General features: G+C 26.0%; 1 long non-coding RNA gene across 1 annotated transcript; it reads right to left on the reverse strand.

Moving 5' to 3' along the window:
• Positions 1-2835: 2835 nt before the first annotated feature.
• LOC107909665 (uncharacterized) lies at positions 2836-3835 on the reverse strand. Its single transcript, XR_001687305.2, has 2 exons — positions 3555-3835; positions 2836-3127 (listed from the first exon to the last, which is right to left on the reverse strand). It is a non-coding gene; the product is annotated as an uncharacterized lncRNA (long non-coding RNA).
• Between the last annotated feature and the right edge of the window lie 3280 nt (positions 3836-7115).

A 7115-nucleotide genomic window follows, 5' to 3' on the forward strand; every position in this document is an offset into this window, starting at 1 on the left:
ATAGTGATGTATTAATCAGGAAAACTGATTCTGAGAATTGTTATATGATTGTGTTTGTTATGAAAATTGTTATTTTGTATGTTACATCTACGATTTTCACTAATTTTCTTGTGATAGGACTCACATCGAGCTTCTTAAAGCTCACCCCACTATAATTTTTATCTTTCCAGATAACCCGCAAGGTTAAGGCACAGACTCGACATTCGAAAGGTCTCGGCTCGAAAACAATAATTTTAATAAATAGTATTGAGATTTTATAAATTCTATTATTTGCAACTGTATTGATTTATTCAAACTGTGGCATGTGACTTAAGTTTTGGGTTGATTTGGAATGCATGACATATAATTTGAAATCAGGATGTTGAATTATGAATTACGAGTTAATTATACATGAAATTTAATTTTCATTAAAACTAGGTTAAAAATCACTTTTCTGCTACATGACTAGGTAAATGAGATTTAAATAAATATGTATACATACATAAAATTGGAATTTAACTTTGGTAAAACGATCACTAAAATCATCTCGTTTTTGAAATTAAATTGTACCTTTTAGAAACACGCTATGTTTTTCTTCAAAAATTAAAACAAATGTTTTTAAACCCCGATAGTTTTGCTAGGCCATTTTGATGATAAATGTAATCTTCCGAATTCGGACTTAATGTCTATGCTGGGTTGGGGAGGTTACATGTATTATTATAATTTTTTTGAATGATATATTATTATAATGTTAATTTTTTATGTTAATGATATATAAGTTTTAACCTTGAATGTGTAACCAACTTTATGGTAGATTAGAATATATATACAATTATTATTATATAATTAGGGTGGACTATTAATGATATATAACTCTATATAGATTTATGATATTATAATATACATTTTTATATAATGATATGTAAGCTTAAACCCTAAACATGAAACTAACTTTGAGGTAGATTATAATATATACAATTATAATTTATTTGGAATCCTTATGTTTAAATTGTTAGGTATGTTTATATTGTTTTGAAATCATTATGCTTTATTTGTTTCTATTGTTATTTAGCTACTTCAATTAATTTATTTTTTATTTAATTATTATTAATTATGAATAAATTTTATCTAAAATCAATTTCTATTTTATTTTAATGTTATTTTTAAAATTTTAATTTTAGTATCTTCAGATTTAGATTTTTTTTGGATTCGAATATCCAGCAAATGATTAAAAATGTTGAATTTAAAATTTTTTTATTGATAAAGACGCTTGGAGATAATGATATTTAATTCATATTCGAATATAGATAGTAATATTTAGATTTAAATTTTTAAACAGATTTACATATTCAAGTATCCTAAAATTACAAATATTTTAACCCGCTGCTATTCTTATTATAAACAGATTTAAAATTTTAAAAATTAATCTTTTAATATATGGAATTTTTATGCCTCATCAATTGGAGTGATAATAATGGTATATTTATAAAAATATTTTACGATTTTGTATGAAAAGGAAATTCGATAAAAATAAAATCAAGACACTAGAATTTGTATTTGGTCAACATTATTTGTTTGGGAAGACGAACGCTAAGAAAAAAAATTTACTTGAATGGAATTATGATTGTAGTGGTTACTAAAAGTGGCATTTTGATGAAAAAAAGTACGTACGATTGTTTGTACAATTTGATTTTATTACATGTATAAAGTTTACTTCAGTAAATAAATTTATTATCTTTAAATATAGTATAACAATATTATATTTGGTACAAGTATTATTTTTTACTATGTTTTAATATATGAGTTTGTAATAAACTAATTTCAATTGGTCATTTTTAGCCACTCATATGGCTTAATTTGCGAGAAGAACAGAGAAAATTTTCGCTTATTTTGAAGATGTGTTATTTTTTACAAAAAATTTACTCATATTTGGAATCTCAAATTTAAATTTGTCCTAGCTATACTTTATTTTATGTCTAACTATTGCAATAAATAATGTAATAAATAAGCTTTTTCTTGATGTTATTACATAAGTAACCACATGAGTTAAAAGCGACTTAAGTTCTATCACAAATTGGTATAACAACCTCAATTTTATACCTAAAGATATAGATCAGTCTCCTCTAAGTCTAAGAACTTAGGTAAAACGTGTTTACCCTATTAAGTGTACTCTAAAAAATATGTTCTACAATGAATAGATATGTGCTCACAATACTCGATACAAAACCTATACAAGTCTCAAATATATAAGAGTTTTGAGACTAGCTAACATATTAGAAATAAATTATAATTACTTCTCTTGTTAAACAACAACTAAAATAACAATATACAATGTAATAATAAAGATTAATGTAAGGCGGATTGTTCAAGATATGTCCTCAATGCTATCCGGATCCAGTCTATAAAATTCAATGAATTCGAATGCGTAATCCAAACTAATATAATCTTCAAAATAAATTGTTTGAAACGGATTAATCTTAATAAATGAGTCCACATACTTTAACAATATCAAATTGTTTAAAGCCTAAAAATTTTATTTAAAATTTTATCAACCTAAAGTAACAAAGTCGATTATAGTATTAATCGTATATGAATGAGTTTATAATAATATTTATATATTTTTAAAAATTAATAATATGTAGTGTCAAAAAAATTATATATTTTTAGATTATCTTCATTTAAATTATTATCTTTGAAATTTAATATCTATTCAGAATTATATTAGATATTAAGCCGGCAAAGGAAAAAAAGAAAACGTCACCTAGAACTAACGTTGAACGGTTGATGACAGCAAAAGCCATGGTGTGTGTAAATTGGGGTTTGATTTTTAGGGTTTTTGCTTTATCACCACTGTAGTCAACCAATTTTGCCCGGGTCTTTATTTTATTTATACATTCAATAGCTAGTTAAATAAACTTAAATAAAGTCCCAATAGTCCATTTACAACCTTAAATAAACACTAACAAATAGCCCAAAAATATACAGAGGCCCAAAGACCAATAAGCCCAATTTGCAAAAAGGCCCAAACTTGAAAGAACCCCAAAAGGGGAATCTCAGCAGCTGAAAGCACTAGGGGTTTCTAGAACACACCAGTGCTGCAATCACAGCTTTCACGAGCAATTTTTTCCGTACGATCGTTGCTCCATCCCTGCATTAGAATACACGAGAAAAGGATAGAAACAGAATACGGTAGATGACAGCAATAAAATGTATTTTTATTCTGAAATTTTGGCTATAAAAGCCGATGATTGTACCTACAAAAGGGATTACGCTCAATACACGCATGCACATTAGATATTCAAAAATCTAGCCCAAAATTTGAAAGGTGAATTCCGGATTTATTCTTTATTTTCTTTGATTGATTCGCATATTTAGTACGAGTATTAAAAGGGGGAAATCTAGACTGACGCCGATGAAAAGCCCCAAACATCTCAGATATACATAGATGTGGGCGAGGGTCGAGTGAGATTAAAGTTTTGTTTGAATATATGTGAAATTTATTTTGTTTTTTTAAAAAAAACAGTATAAGATTTACGTTTTTTCGTGGAAAACAAAAGAAAAAGGAGCGAAGTTACCTGATTTTTGGAAAGGTGACCTTCGTTGGCTAGATCTGGCCCTTATCCGCGCCACTGGCCATCAAATTGATGGAGGTTAAGGGCTGCGTGATGAAATGAACCCACACAGAGCAAGGGTTCTGTTTTTGTGTCTGCTTTGAAAAGGAATGAATGAAAATGGGCATTTAAACACCCAAAGCAAAACGGCGCCGCACAGGAGGGGAAGGGTCTGCGCGTTAACCCGCCTGGAGCCCCGAATTTGTGCCTTTGCGCCTGGAATGGAATATTTGTGCGGCAGGTCCCTCCTCCTTGTACCGCGTTGAAATCTGCTCTTATTTGCATTTGATTTGCTTTATTTTCTTTTAGATTATCCCTAAAATTTGAAGTACTTTTATGTTTTAGTCCATATCTCAACACAATGTTTCAGGATTAGGGATTATTTCAATTTTGATCCCTGTGAATTCATGTGTGTTATATATATGTCTCCATTAGTAGTTTTACTTATTTTGTAAATTTTCTTTTTATTTTACTTTGATTTCGATTAAGTATTTTATTATGTTTATGTTATAAATTTGGGGTTTATTCACTCATATATTTTCAGTCCTTTTAGTAATGTATTTGTATTCATCCTTATTTTATTTACATTTTTATTTGTTATTGTTTATATTATTTGTAATGTTAATATTAATGGTATTATTTGTATTGTTGGTTACTTATTTGTTGTAATTTGAATAATTGAAGTTCCCCATGTTGTATACTATTTTATGTAGTGTTTTATGCGTTATTATGCATGTATATAGCTCATAATAATTGGTTTTATTCCATGAACATTATTAACATTAAAATTAACTATTTTTTTTTCACATATTAATGTTACTTGTATTTGTTTTTTTAAAATGAAATCGCATGTTATATACATTAACTAAATTTTAACTATACATATACAAAAATTATTGATATATATATATAATTTAAATACATTTTTAAACATTAGTATTTTTTATTTCTTTTAGATTTATTCACATATCTTTCTTATTTAAAAAGAAAATCCCACATATTTTGTGTATTATTTAAATTATTACTAAACATATATTTGGAATTTATATTTAATTTGTATTCATTATTAAAGCCAAGATATTCTTATACATATATATTTTTTAAATAAACTCATATAATTGTGTTTTTTTTAAATTATTACGTATATAAGTTATGTTTAATTCTATAATTCATATTTTAATTAAATGATATTTTGACATATAATTATTTTTAACATTTTTTCACATGTATATGGCATATATTAAATTATTTTTACTATTGTACATGTTATTATTTTCATATAACTTTATGTAAATATTTTTTTATGTATATATATCCTCTTTAAAAATTATTTATGTGTATAATGTTTTTTAAGAACCCCTTTAAATCGTATAATTTATTGTATTTCATATTATCCTTATGTTTTTACATATATATATATTTTGTTACTTATATAACTTATATATTTACTTCATTTTTTATACATTATTAATTTCATTCTTTTTATCAATAATTATACCCAATGTTTATTTGTATATAAAAGTTTTATAAATCTATTTTGTACATTATTTTATATCATGAATTGTTATTCCTTCATGTTAAATACATTTTTTAAGTTATCTTGTGAATTATCAATTTTTGAATAAATTTGTGTTTTAAGTATTTTGTATATAATTTGATTTGAATTTTGAGATTTATAATAACTATTTCAATAAACATATATCCCAAGTTTTACGCAAATGTGTCAACTTATATATATTATGATCATCAATTCTTCATTTTGTTTCATACATATTTTTATACATCATTTTATTTTGTGTTATGATCATGTATATTATTTTTATGTTATGATCATGTATATTATTTTTATATACTAATTATTCATTATTCATGCTTAAAGAACTTTTTTACATTATACCTGAAATGATTGTTAGATGTATTGAGCAAGGTTTATTGTATTTTGAGTGTATTATTTCATTTTTTTTTACAATGCATTAAATACTTCATCAATTTTAAAATGAATAAACATGTTTTTAAGCAAATTTCTAAATTTCAGTTATTTAAAATTTCTGAAATAAGGCAATATCTAATATTTGGGGAATTAAGAAAAATCGTGCTCAATCGTACTGGGTATGACTTTTCCGGTGAACCAAATATTTAGATAACCTTTTATACTTTTAATGTATGAGTTTTTTTCAAAATTCGAACATCGATCGTATCTTAAAGGTGTCGTAACCATTTTTTGAAAAACGGGAATCGACTTGGATTTAAAAAAAAAACGAAAATGAAAAATAGGGAGTCGCCACCAATCTTTTTGATGAGGTGTGATCAGATCACCTTAAATTAATCATTTTAATAAAAGTCAAGATTTACTAAAACGATAATTTTTTGTCTACGAAAAATCAGAAAACGAGTTCGGGAGTCGGTTACGCACGAGGAAGGATTAGCACCCTCGATACGCCCAAAATTGGTACCTAGTTGATTAATTAGTGTCTTAGTGTCGAAGATTGGAAACTTGGAAGACTTTTGAAATACGATCCCTCTTTGTAAAAGAAATGCTCAAATATTAAAGACCTTCTCGTTTCGAAGTAATGAATACCTTGTCCAGTAAGTTAGGACACGACATATCGAACTTTGAGAACGAGCTTGCCTTTATTTTTAAAAAATTCGTATATTTTAACCCCCTTTTAAAAGGATATTCGGTTCGGTTAGGGTAAACGAGGAAAATTGAAACCCAGTAAGTTAGGGCGCGTTTCCTCTAATTTCCAAACACTGAATATTGCCTTTACTTGTTAAAATCTTATTTCGAGCTAACAAAATGTCATACCCGGTAAGTTAGGGCACGACACCTCGTATCCCCGAGGATAAGTATTTTTCAAAACTCGTATTGCGATTTAAAAGAGTATTTCGTATTTAGGTTAAATGAGAGAAGTCGAAACCCAGTAAGTTAGGGCACGATTGTCTCGAATTACCAAATACGGAATATTTACTTTTACGAAATGGAATGAGAAAAAAGTGCATAACAAATAAAAATCGATAATCATAACAAGATAAACATGAACACAAAGGTGAACGACAACGATAAAAACAAAAATAAAATGAATGCGTCAAACGAATAATAAGTAAATGAAATAGTAAATAAGCTAAAAAAATTTTGAAATTAAGAAAGAACTAGTAGTGAACGAATAAATATTATGCAGAACTATTTAAGGAATGATAGTAATGATAATAATATTAATGGTTATAATGCAAGGAATAAAATCTTTAAATTTGAAATGATGTAAAATAAATAAATATGCAATGAACGAGGAATAAAAATAAAATGAGATAATTTGAAGAGTAATAGGTAAGGATAATACAATAATATAATAGTAATAATAACAATATAAAAATAGCAATGATAGTAATAAAAAATAATATATTAAATAATAGCAAATAAAAATAGTGCTAATAGTAATAATAGTGATAATAATAGTAGTATGAAAAATATAACAATAGTAAAATAATGATATTAATACCTAAATATAAATATAGATATAATATCTA

The sequence above is a fragment of the Gossypium hirsutum genome, chromosome A02, assembly GCF_007990345.1.
Source record: "Gossypium hirsutum isolate 1008001.06 chromosome A02, Gossypium_hirsutum_v2.1, whole genome shotgun sequence".
In the NCBI taxonomy this organism is placed as follows: domain Eukaryota; kingdom Viridiplantae; phylum Streptophyta; class Magnoliopsida; order Malvales; family Malvaceae; genus Gossypium; species Gossypium hirsutum.